We start from the raw sequence: 13,290 nt of genomic DNA, 5'->3' as shown, positions 1-13,290 counted from the left end.
TGGCATTTTCTGCTGTAGGAAACAGATCTACGCCTGGGCGGGCCTCACATGAGGAAGGAGGAGAGCAGGTCTTGCAGGTGAAGTTTTCCACTCGTGGACTTCTTGTTGCATCCAGTCAGTTACCAGGTCCACCCTGGTTACTGTTCTCCTAGGAGACAAACCCGGTGAGATGGATAGCCTAGCCCAAAACAGCTGGACTAGGACTGACAGGGGATAGGAGCGGATGCCTCCCGACTTCTGCAGAGAGAACATGGGAGTCATGTTGCCAGTATGTACCAGGACTATCTTGCTTTGGCTCTGAAGGAGAAATGCCTTGGGAGCTCGTGGAAAGGTAAACAGCTCCAAGTGGTTGATGTGGGGACCACATAGATGACATGGTCACAAACCGTGGACTGTCATGTTTAGATGTGCCCCTCAGCCAGCTAGGGATGCATTTGTGGTGATGGTCACCTGCAGAACAGAGACTGCAAAACAACAAATTGTTTCTGTTTCCCCATCTGCAGAGAGTGATGGGTGCAGGTTTTTACTAACACAAGATCATTTATGTGACCCTCCGCTTGGGGCCAATGATTGGAGAGGCATTCCTGAAATGGGCACATATGAACCGAAATAAGACTGAGGGGTTGAAAAAGAAGCAGCAGTTGTTGGAACGCCTGCAATCTTTGAGGGCTGAGGAAGGCTTTTCACACTACAAATTGTCTATTCAGGGTAGAGGATAAAGGGCTTTGATTGAGTCAGTATTCAGCTCAGAGGCCTCACTTCGGTGTCTAAGTGCTGCAGGGCAGTGGTGCACATGAAGGTGGTAGAAGTTGCAGCAGCAGGCTGGATGCATTTTTGTTTGGTGGGGGGGGGGAAGGGAAGGGGAGTATTTGGGATAGGCCTCATGACTCGGAAGACTTCTTCTAAGAAAAGCTTGCACTAGATGGCAGGAACAAGCACAGCATATGTATCCACAGTCACATATGCTATGAATACAAAACATGTAAGCAAATCAGGATCAACTAGTTGCATTGCTGCAACTCCGATCAAAAATCTTTGTTTAGTGGTGTCTTACTCTTAGGACATGAGAACACTTTATTAAATAAAAAATAAAAAAAAAAATTGATACCATACCAACCTCCAAGACAAGTTGTACGTAAGAAAGACGAGAGACACTTCTCAATCGCATCAACAAGTTCAACATGATGTATCATGCACCTAACAAACCCACTCAAAAAGGCCACATGCTTGATCATGTCTTCTCAACATCAACAAGCACCCACTGCAAAAAAAAAAATATATATATATATATTTTTCTAAACTCAATAGAATGCTTTGGCAATCTCATCACCTTGCTCAGGTCAACACCAGTTTAAAGACAACCCAACAAAGAACAAACAACCTTCAGATCCCTCAAGGACTTCTCAATCAATAATTTACAACTCTTGTCACATGTACATGGCATTAGGTCGTGCTGATGGACTGTTGGCAGATGCTGCACTCTAAAGGTGGACATAGAACAGGCCTTCAATACTGTGCACTGGCCCCCATTTCCTGGCATTCCTCCACAAAATGAGAATTGGACCTAGGTTTTGAAAGTGGGTGTCTATGTCGTACACAGAAGGATGGGCCCACGTTCGAGTGAACACAGCCCTCTTGCAGGAATTCCCTTCGAAAGGGGCATCTGGCAGTGTTTCCCAATTTCCCGCCCACAGTTTACTCTTGTGATGGAGCCTCTGGTGGGGCTCAGCCTGGTGGACGCTTGGCTTAGCACCTTTGGGTTACGGGAGGAGCTGAAGATCCCATCTCTTTGTATTCAGACAATATGTTCCTCTTCATTCAGAGACCCTGGCAGCACTGGCAAATTTACAGTAAAAAATTACTAGTTTCCTTTGGACAGGGAAGATACCCAGGGTTTCCTTTGAGATGTGTTAGTTCTCCTGATTTGAGGTGGAGTAACGTTGGGCTGGAGTTAAACTATTTTACTGGGCCTCACAGCTGGTCAACATTAATGACTGGCTCCGAGTAGAGATAGGTAACCCTGTTAACAGGCTGGAACTGGAGCTGCTACACCCATATGATATACTGCAACTGCTGTACAGTAAGCCCCACCACCACCAGTCACCCGAGTCCCTATCGGATGCCAATATGCAGCCCTCAACATATGAAATGATTTAGTACCCTCACGGGGCAACAATCTTCTGGCACAGGACATGGCTGGCAGCAGCAGGCCTAACAGGGCTCCGTTCGTGGGACCTCTCAGGAATAACTATGTTGAAAGATTTGTGGGGGAGTGAGGGGATGGGGGGTGTTACCCAAGATAATTCAAGGAAACAACTACTGAATTTCATTTACATTCCTCTAAGTATCTCCAACTGTGGCACACTCTGGAAGTCTATAAGGAGAAACTAAACATTCGCCTGGATTTCAACCCATAGAATGCAAATTGGTAACAGAGACTTGGGAAGGGGAGGCAGGCCTCGAAAAATCATTCATTTCTTTTTTTTACTAGACCTGCAGGTCGAGTAGTTTGAATAATCTACGACCTAATGGTAATGTACTTGATCCGGAAATAGGTCTCAAAATTGTGTGATCCTAGATAAATATTGTATTTTACAGAGTTGCCTTGTTTTATTCATTCTAACATACGAGTACACCTTCAAATATGCGAGTTCAGCATTTCTGCTCTAAAAAAAAAAAATCCTTTTGTTTGATTAAAATATATACAAAACTTTTGCTCCATGTATAATAAATCTAGCCCACATATAGGGGAACACAAGATCCATCACTCACCTCTTAGTTTACTAAAAGCACTGCCATCAGGGCAGGAGTGTTTCTCAGATTATGTCTTAACACTCACTTTTAATAACTATTTTACTAAAGCATGATGTGGGAGCGCACTGCCATTTACAGACAGTAAGTTTCCAAGAAATGTCCAAAAACATTCCCACTAAATTGCAGCTTTCCTTATAAAACTATATAGTGCATTAACAATAATCTGTGAAAATTGGGTTTCAAAAAATTAATTTGCAAATCAGCAAGTAAAGCGCTATGGCTTTTCTCATCACACAGAAGTACAAAAAAACTGTCTTTGACAGCTACTGAAATATATTTTGAAATGTTTCTAAAGTTGACTTAGTTATATAAATGTTGTGTTAGGAAAAACCTGATACTAATAGCCTTTCATTTCACACAGGTCCGACAGTTCACCTTACAAAATCCTGGAGCTCTGCAGTCAGCAGGAAAAGCAATTGCATTGCAAGAAGGCAAACTGACTTTTGACCTCTATCTCTGAACACAGAGACAATGTGACAAGAATAAGATTTAAAGGCATCTTGATTGCCAATTCAGTTTCTGACTGAACAGAACATCTGTTCTTTCCAACTCGCCAGAAGAAGCGAGCAAGTTCTAAAAAAAAAAAAAAAAAAAAAAAAAAAAAAAAAAAAAAATTCGCTCGACCTGAAATATGACTCACCATAGCGAGTGGTTAAGTAGATTTTTCATGTCCTAGGAGGCATATATAAATCCCTGGTCACCATAATGCCAGCTCTCCCCCCCCCCCCCGCAACCCCCCCCATCCCATGACAACACACAGGATAAAGGTAGGAAGTGGATGCTAGTGCCCTTGACAAAGAGGACAGGACCGAGGGAAAAATTGCTCCTAGACTGCTAGCTCCATGCGTTTTTGCCTCATACAATCTAAATACTTACATTCCATCAGATCCATCGCGACTTTGGCGCATGGGGCGTTCCTGGCAGACTCAATGTCTCCAGTGCCGCCACTCTCTGGGCTCCCTATATCATGTAATTTGGAAATGCCCAATCGTGCACGTATACTGGCAGCAAGTCAACAGAATGGCTGGGTGGGAATTAGGAAGGTTGATAGCTCTAGACTCCAAAATAATACTGCTGGATCATGGATACAATGGGGGAGAAGGGTTACCGAGTCACTCATACATTCATTGATGTGGCCTACTTGGTGGCTGAGACCTGGCCAGGCACTGGAGAGGAGAACAAGCCCAGCCACTACAGGAATGGGTTAGGGACTTTTGCCTTCTGTGCCACAATGGAAAAACTGGTGTTCAAAGCCAGAGGTGTCACAAAGAAGTAAGGGGATATGAATACAGCATTTATACAGCACAACTGCGATTCCCAAAGGATCATTATGGGGCTATGCGGAAAAGCAAGGAATTATGACGCATCAATGACCAGTGGGGAGGGTGTATAAGAATCATCAAATGCAGCACAATGAATCGGAGGCAGTGAAAATCCAAGTCTTCATCTGTGTTCTAAATATGGATTCCAATTCAATTAATCTCAAGTGGTTGGGAAAGTGGATTCCAAGCTGTAGTCCCTAGGACAGCAAAGGATCTGCCTTTTCCGGTTTTGAGCCTGAAAGTAGGGGGCTTAGGAAGATTGGCAGATGAGGACCTCGGGGTCCGATTGGTGGTGTAGTGGGAGAATCTGGAAGTTAGATATTTTGGCCCTAATGCACTCTGAACGAAAAATAGAAGAATTCTGTAAAGAACCCCCTTATGCACTGGCAACCAGTGTAAAGTTTTGAGAGCCGCTGAGGCCAATGACCACTGAGGCAATTTCAACACAAGCCTGGCAATGTCATGCTGTACCATCTGCAATTTCTGGATGGTTTGTTTGGTGGTACCTGCATACAGACTATTGCAGCAGTCCAATTCAGACGTTATTACAACAAAGGCCTCTGTCTTTTTGTAACAAGTGGGAGGTAATCAAAGATTGTTTTCTGAGATGTGAATAAATTAAAACATGTCCCTACCACTGCAAGAGCTTGTGAACGTAAGGATAAAGAAGCATCAAATTTCACTCCTAGGTTTTTTAGTACCTCAACTGTAGCAGGTGGGGGAGTTGCAGAGTTCATCCACTATAACAGTGGGTCAAAAGACTTGGGCTCACCCAGCAGCATGATCTCAGTCTTGTCGGTGTTACAGTTTAAATGGTTGGATTGCATCCACTGGATAACTTCAGTTAGACAATGTTTGAATTTAAGCTCAGAGCCGATCAATGCATTATCCAAGGCGAGGATCAGCTGAGTATTATCAGCGCATGATGTAGTTTCAATCTCAAAGAAGGTGATCAACGAAATTAGAGGGGCCATATATATATACATATATATGTTAAATAAATGATGCAGGGAGTGATGAGCCCTGCGCTATTTCTGAGGTGACCATTTTCTTTTAAGAGGATAGAAATGGTCCAAGTACAACAGTTTTTCTGTGATCTGATAGGCACGATTTGAACCAGGCCAAGGCAAGATGTGACATGCCACAGTTTTTATTAAGTTGCAGCAGAATGTCATGGGAGATGGAATCTAACACAGCTGATAGGCCTGGTAAAACCAGCACTGCATTTTTCCAGCATCTAAAGTTAACTTACAGTGTCTGCCACTTCCAACAAAGCCGACTCTGTGGAGTGCATGGGGGGGGCAGGGGGGTGGGGTTGGGAGCCAGACTGTCAAGGATGGAGAATATAAGCCTCTTCCAAAAAAAAAAATCGTTAATAGGCTATATACCAATTTTTGGATGATTTTACCAAAAGCAGGGAGCAATGGAATGGTGCAAAGGTTTGATGGGTCTATCAACTGTTTTTTTCTGAAGCAGTTTGACGACAGCAAGTTTCCAGTCTGTCGGGGCCTCAGCATCGGCCAGAGAAGCGTTCAAAATCTCATTGATCACTGGATTGACCTGGGCACCCTGGACATGTAATGAAGAGTCCATGCATGGACTATGACTTAATCGTATAAGAAGGGCGTACACAATGTTTGTATGCTTATGATGCTGTAATGGGTATTATATATAGATTCAGACATAACTGTAGTTTACATGGACAATGTCTTGCGCTTCAAAGTAAATTATTTTCTTAAAGAATTCACATTTTCTCCATTGAGGGATAAATCTTTATGTTAATGTGTCTGAAATGACATTTATAACACCTAATGGAGTGCAAATCTACAGCAGTACTTCAGTAGTGATTCTCCAAACATTTTGGCAGGAATACAAAACCCCACTTACACGCAAAATTGTCCTCTGAAAGACACAGGAAGCCCTAGTAAAATTTGGTAGTTACCCATTGTTTGGACTGGAATATCACCTGCCCAAATATACCCATCAAGAGAGCGACTGGTATTATTGATGCTTTTGTTTGCCTCAGCACACACGACAATCATGCTATGTTGAGGACGTAATGTAGCACAGATTGTGACCCAGAGCAGTGCATACGCAACCTCTTAATCGACAGTTGACCCCCTTGCAATATCTCTTCCCCACATTAGTAGAAATCAGGTTCATACTTTTATGTGGAGATCTAAGTCTTGATAACTGCTGCCAAGTTACACCTGCTCGATGTAAGAAAAATATATATATTTTTTAAATCTGAAAATGCTTGATCTTTCTTTCACACACATAATAAAAGGAATATTCTCTCACCATTGAGTGAAACACTGCCTTTTTGTCAGGTTAATCCTCCTCTGGATGTACTTGGCCTTATCACTCTTCAAATGGCAAGCGTTCAATAGCTACTATAATCTGGCCAGGTCTGCGGAGGCCTCCTTTTATCCACACAAAATACTCTTTAACCCAATTTGGCCAGTGCAATCTTTTCCACTCTGAAAGAACCTCCCATAATGCCAAAAATCTTAGGCTAAACATCTACATGCAACTAGGTGCTGAATTGTTCTTTTAAAAAAAAAAAACAACAAAAAAAAAAAAAAAACACACACACAACAATCCAATTTTCTTTTATAACACCTGAACAGAATTTCAGGTGCTGTAATAAAAGACTGGACAGGTAACCAAAGGAAAAAGGGAGGAACAAAAAAAAAAAAAAAATCAAAAAAAAAAATCATGGAAATCATTAAAATCTATTACTGTGTTCTGGAAAATTAGGATACCCAATTGAGATCCTGACTTCACATAACTCTGCCCACATGAGGCACCTCGGGGCATGAGGCCAAAGAACCCAACTAAATCTATTGGGTAAATACTACCAACAATTAAGAGAATCACTTTAGAGAACCATTACTCACTTTCAAGCATGCATGTTAATCAGTGCCCCATAGATGACAATCTTAATACCACCAAGAGGGTTAGGGGCCCGGTACCTCCTACATCCAAATACACCGACAGTACCACCAACTGAAGGGTTGCCATATATGCACTATGGTCATCAATCATAACTTCAAATGAGATTATGCTTTTCCTATTATCAGATAGAGAGGAGATTGCTTTCACCAATATAAAAATCAACTGAGGAGTTCATAATGAAAGTGGAAACACTCTGCGTGATTAAAATAACATATTTACCTAGAATAAGGATATTATCAATAAAATATAGACAACTATACCAAATGATTCCTTTGAAGAAGAAAAAAAAAAAAATAGACAACCTGGTTATATACATATGAAAAAAAATATATATATATATATATTAAAAAAAAAAAAAAAAAAAAAAAAAAAAATACACCTCTACTTCCAGTGCTAAAATTTCAAACAGGATAAAGGAGGGTCTGAAGTAAGTCATCCCAAACTACACCACCAGAACTTTATTTTACATTGACCCTGTCCTTATAATCCAAGAGAACAGGCAGTTTTTAGAGTTGATGCACAAGCACAGCAGGACCCAGTACTACTACTTTACTTGTTCATTGTTGATAAAATAAAAAATAAAAAATTGAAAAAAGGAAAAAGGATTTAAAGGTTCCAAGTCTGTAACAAAACATTTTTCATTATCTATAGCTAGTAAGCTTTATGAGAGTCCTAGTTGAAGGGCTTTAAAAACAAAAATAAACTCCCAACTCAATTAACCTTTCGGGTGCCTTGGACGAGGTCACCTCATCCAAGGCACTGGTTCCCGGGTGCCTTGGACGAGGTCACCTCGTCCTGCAACCGGGAACTGGGGGGGGGGGGGGGGGGAGGGGGGGGGGGAGAGCTAGCGCTCCCCCCCTGTGCTTCCCCCCCCCCCCCCAAGGCAGGGATGGAAGGGGAAGGCGCTCCCCTTCCACCCCGACCCCCCCACCCCCCTGTGACGTCAGCGCACGCTGATTTGTCACAGGGCCTCCCACATCGTGCTGGAGCGCGATCGAAAGAGAAATGCTTTGCATTTCTCTTTCGATCACGTGGGGGAGTCCCAGAGAGGCTTCAAAAGGGAAGGAAATGTATTTCCTTCCCTTTGAAGTCTCTCTGAGCGTTTCAAAAGCCGGATTGCTTGCAATTCGGCTTTTGAAACGCCCATTAGACACCAGGGATTTTTTGTTGTTGTTGAAATTGCCATAAGGGAGCGACCCCTTGGGCAAGGGTCGCTCCCAATGGGGGAATTTTTTGAAAGGCCTTTTCTGCCGCCCCGGGGGCAGATCGGCCTATTATTGGGGGCAGAAACTTCTAGGCACCAGGGATCCTTTTTTTTTTTTTTTTTTTAGGTGGGGAGCGACCCCTTAGGCAAGGGTCGCTCCCCAAGGGGGCAAATTATATTTAGGCCATTTTAGGCAGATTGGCCTATTTTGATGAGGCCAATCTGCCCCCAAGGGGGGCAGAAACCACTAGGCAACGGGGATTTTTTTTTTTTTGCGCACAGGGGGTGCGACCCCGCAGGCAAGGGTCGCTCCCGGGTGGGGGAGCAAATTTATTTTAGGCCATTTCTGCCACCCCCCTCCCCCATGGGCCGTCTGAGCTAGAGGCCAAAATCCACAGGTAGGCACTTTGCAAAAAACACCTCTGTTTTCTGTGAAAAAATGCGAGGTGTCCACGTGTTTTGGGCCATTTCCTTTCGTGGGCGCTAGGCCTACCCACACAAGTGAGGTATAATTTTTATCGGGAGACTTGGGGGGAACATAGAATAGCAAAACAAGTGTTATTGCCCCTGGTCTTTCCCTACATTTTTTCCTTCCAAATATAAGAGAGTGTGTAAAAAAGACGTCTATTTGAGAAATGCCCTGTAATTCACATGCTAGTATGGTCACCCCGGAATTCAGAGATGTGCAAATAACCAATGCTCCTCAACACCTTATCTTGTGCCCATTTTGGAAATACAAAGGTTTTCTTGATAGCTATTTTTCACTCTTTATATTTCAGCAAATGAATTGCTGTATACCCGGTATAGAATGAAAACGCACTGCAGGGTGCAGCTCATTTATTGGCTCTGGGTACCTAGGGTTCTTGATGAACCTACAAGCCCTATATATCCCCGCAACTAGAAGAGTCCAGCAGACGTAACGGTATATTGCTTTAAAAAATCTGACATTGCAGGAAAAAGTTACAGAGTAAAACGTAGAGAAACATTGCCGTTTTTTTCACCTCAATTTCAATATTTTTCTTTTTCAGTTGTTATTTTCTGTAGGAAACCCTTGTAGGATCTACACAAATGACCCCTTGCTGAATTCAGAATTTTGTCTACTTTTCATGTTTAGGTTTCTGGGATCCAGCATTGGTTTCACGCCCATTTCTGTCACTGACTGGAAGGAGGCTGAAAGCACAAAAAAATTGTAAAAATGGGGTATGTCTCAGTAAAATGCCAAATTTGTGTTGAAAAATTGGGTTTTCTGATTCAAGTTTGCCTGTTCCCGAAAGCTGGTTATTTTAGCACTGCAAACCCTTTGTTGATGCATTTTCAAGGGAAAAAAAAACGCAAGCCTTCTTCTGCAGCCACTTTTTCCCATTAAAAAAAAACAAAAAAAAACGAAATTTTAACTGTATTTTGACTAATTTCTTGCCCTCCTTCAGGGGAACCCACAAAGTCTGGGTACCTCTAGAATCCCTAGGATGTTGGGAAAAAAAGGACGCAAATTTGGCTTGGCTAGCTTATGTGGACAAAAAGTTATGAGGGCCTAAGCGCGAACTGCCCCAAATAGCCAAAAAAAGGCATGGCACAGGAGGGGGGAAAAGGCCTGGCAGCGAAGGGGTTAACTTAGCAGGGAACCATCAATCAAGGAGTGGAGTGTCAAATATGGATTGATATACCCACTATGGAAATTCACTCTTGCTTGCTTCTGTGAACAGTAAGAATAAACAACAACTCAGGTTATTAACCGAGGCGGAATCCCTTCCTATTTAATGCAGTTGTAGGGGTAAATATTTCCCCACTGAGAAAAAGACGTACTCAAAATGAAAAACGAAATCTGTCCAAATATGGATTTTCTTCTCATTTGCTCATGCAGAATTCTCCACGTGGAATAAATTATGCATGCTTGAATTTAGAGACATAAGGTTTTCCCGAAAACAATCTTTGCCTTCAAGGAATAATCCTGAACTCTGTGACTAAATAAATAAATAATTCAGAAATGCACTCCTAAGAGGGATCCTTAGAGGTCCAGAAGGACAACTGTTACAAACTGGGCTTATTCATTTGGCAGTATGAAGTTAAACTGGCATACGTTTGATGGAAGGCAGAGGAATCAGAGTTGAGAGGCAACCTAATGAAAACCCAAACATATCACATCAATAATCTGGGGCTGGAGTTAAGTACGAGCTGAGAAGTACGGCATCAATTAAAATAAGTGTCCACTGAAAAAGGGGCTTTTTTTGGAATGTGGGCTGGGGGAAAAATCACATTCTCAGGTAAAGCATCACAAAAATCCTGAGGCTTCCTACAGTTTTTGTGCGACTGTTACATTTAAAGACCATGAGTTTCAAAACCAGAGACAATACAAATTGAACTGCTCGAGCAGAGTTGCCAACTACCCATATATTAGAACATTGGAATGCTGGGGGCTCCATTGAAAACAATGGAGTGCTGCGGGCTTTTACTGGCTGGTAAAAGCCCGCAGCGCCAACATTCCAATGTTCGCTTTGTGCACAGCAACAGCTGTGAACAAAGCCTCACGGAGCCCGAGGGGATTTAAATCCCCTCGGGCTCCGTGAACTTTTTTTTTTTTTTAATAGAACATTCTGCCCTGTGTGGCAGAATGTTCTAATAGCCTTAGAACCCGCCGTAGCGGGCTCTACCGGCTATTAAAGTCCCTCTCCCTTGTTAAATGCCCTCGCCGAACGCGGGGAGCGGGCCTTTAATAGCCGGTAGAGCCCGCTACGGCGGGTTCTAAGGCTATATCAGAACACTGGAATGTTGCAAGCTCCATTGGAGACAATAGAATGCTCAGGGCTTTTACTGACTGGTAAAAGCCCGGAGCCCCAACCTTCCAATGTTCCGTGTTCACAGCACTAGCTGTGAACAAAGGCCTGTCAGCTCTGTGAGGACTTTGTTTTTTTAAATTAGAACATTCTGCCCTCTTTTGGCAGAATGTTCTACTAGATGTATAGCCTTCGTAGCTGGGCTACACAGGCAATTAAAGTCCGGCTCCCTTGCTAACGCTGGAGCGGGCCTTCAATGACTGCTAGACGCCGCCTCAAAAACAGTCCAACAAGGCTACTAATGTGTACTTCAGCGGAGACAGGATCCGGTCGTATGTTTAGATGGATTACATAGCTGTACAGTGACTGCAGATAGTTATATTGTTGGATGACAGGGCATTTGAACACTTGACAACTCGACAGGTGAAAATCTTCTTTGTAGTCTTCCAACTCAAAGACGGAGGGTAGTAAAACATTATCGCTGCCAGTTAAGAATAATTTCTGATCACCACAGCAGACTTCATTAAGGACTGGCACTGCGGAAGAATAGGTACTAGCATTCCCGGATCAACTAATTTAGCAATGGTCTATTTTTAAAAGTCACCAGAATTAGAAAAACATGAGCGAAAGGCCCAGAAAGATTATTAGTCTCTGACCTATGGGCATTGAAGCCTGCAGAAAATACAAATCAAGGAGTTATGAACTCTGTGTAAGGATCAACTGCTATTTGTGTACAGTAAATTACAGGTAACTGCCCTAGTCCATGACAACAATCTGCTCTGGGTATACAGATCACAACTAATAACACGCATTGGCAAAGCCAATAGGTTTCGCCTATACAAGAGCTATCGGCTTTGCCAATGTAGTTCAGTAATGTTGTACACCAGCATGGATGCTGCTCCACGTGGCTAAAAGTTAGTGGCATAGAGGAGAGCGCTGTGGAGTGTCGCAGAGCAGAATGGTGAAGTAGAGTGGAGTGGCAGAGAACGTTGTGCATTGGAGTGCAATAATGTGGAGTCGCTTGAATGTCAGAGTACAGTGGACTGGCATAGAGCGTAATGGCGTAGAGTATAGTGGAGTAGAGTACAGTGGCATAGAGTGCAATGAATGCAGAGAGGATTACAGTGGGGTACAGTGGATTGGCGTAACGTACATGGGCATAGAGTTGGGTGTTACGGAGTAAAGTGCATCAAGTTCAAATGTATTGGTATACAGTGTAGGGGCGTATAGTGTAGGGGCATAGAGTGCAGTGTTTGCAGAGTGGCGTTGCGCAGAGTAGATTGGGGTGTCCTAGACTGGAGTACTGTAGAGTGCAGTGGCGAAGAGTTCAAAGGCATAGAGTGTAGAGAGAGCGCAGTGGCGTGGAGTGGTGCAGAGTGGAGTGGAGTGGCATTGAGTGCAATATTCTTGGTGTGGTATAACACTGCCACTACAGAAAACACATTTTCAATTGTAATGACTTACATTCACATAGAAATACAGTTTTGCTAATAAACCTATACAGTGCACAGACAAAAATGTGTGGCAATTGCATCACCTAGTACAAAGATTTGTTTTGGCCATATTTAAGTATTTGTTTCCAACACACTTCAGAAATAACAAAAATGTGCTTCACTAGTATTCCTAATTCTGATATATTCTGAAATAAATGCACAGTTCATTTAAATGTTGTTGTGTGCTGGCGGGGGGGGGGGGGGGAAGGGGGGAGGGAGGGGAGCGCACACACACAAAAAAAAAAAAAAAAAAAAAAAAAAACACTTCCCTACATCCGGTATCCAGCAACACTGGCACATAAATCCTCTTGATTTTAAGTCAGAGAAAGAAAAGTAAACAACCGCCCCTGCAAGACAGCACCTGACATCTGACCTCTGTTTTTGAACGCACAGCAAATGTGACAAGATAAGAACATTATTTTACAGGCCTGTTTACAGAGTGGGAGCACTCCGAAGGATACTGTAAATAAGATATGGACAAGGTAAGGCACAAAACTCAAGCTGGAGAGCTTAAAACAAATGAAGGCAGCAAATGGAAAGCAAGAAAATTTGAATTACAAACCCCAAAGCAATGGGCAGAATGCATTCCTAGGTCAGCTTTCTCAATGCCCCCAAGATGTCTTTAGCAAATCAGACAGCTGCCCTGTCTGTTGTGCTGCGACCTAAAAACAGTGAGTATAGGTCACAATATAGATGCAGTTTGCTAGAAATACCCATGCTAGAAAACG

At 42.9% G+C, this 13,290-nt stretch overlaps 1 protein-coding gene across 2 annotated transcripts in view; it reads right to left on the bottom strand.

The window, feature by feature from the left end:
* PABIR2 (PABIR family member 2) overlaps positions 1-13,290 on the bottom strand; it is a 217,075-nt gene that overhangs the window by 162,504 nt on the left and 41,281 nt on the right. The window lies entirely within an intron of this gene.

The sequence above is a fragment of the Pleurodeles waltl genome, chromosome 2_1 (genome assembly GCF_031143425.1).
Source record: "Pleurodeles waltl isolate 20211129_DDA chromosome 2_1, aPleWal1.hap1.20221129, whole genome shotgun sequence".
NCBI classification, from domain to species: Eukaryota; Metazoa; Chordata; class Amphibia; order Caudata; family Salamandridae; genus Pleurodeles; species Pleurodeles waltl.
This window is presented reverse-complemented; position numbering and strand designations above follow the sequence as displayed.